We start from the raw sequence: 461 nt of genomic DNA on the forward strand, positions 1-461 counted from the left end.
AATATAAAATACCTTGGCATGACTCTAACTAAGGAAGTGAAAGATCTGTATGATAAGAACTTCAAGTCTCTGAAGAAAGAAATCAAAGAAGATCTCAGAAGATGGAAAGATCTCCCATGCTCATGGATTGGCAGGATTAATACAGTAAAAATGGCTATCTTGCCAAAAGCAATCTACAGATTCAATGCAATGCCCATCAAAATTCTGACTCAATTCTTCACCAAGTTAAAAAGGGCAGTTGTCAAATTCATCTGGAATAACAAATAACCTGGGATAACAAAAACTCTTCTCAACAATAAAAGAACCTCTGGCAGGATCACCATGCCTGACCTCAAGCTGTACTACAGAGTAATTGTGATAAAAACTGCATGGTACTGGTACAGCGACAGACAACTAGACCAATGGAATAGAATTGAAGACCCAGAAATGAACCCACACACCAATGGTCACTTGATCTTTGA

Source organism: Mus caroli, chromosome 1, assembly GCF_900094665.2.
Source record: "Mus caroli chromosome 1, CAROLI_EIJ_v1.1, whole genome shotgun sequence".
Lineage (NCBI taxonomy): Eukaryota > Metazoa > Chordata > Mammalia > Rodentia > Muridae > Mus > Mus caroli.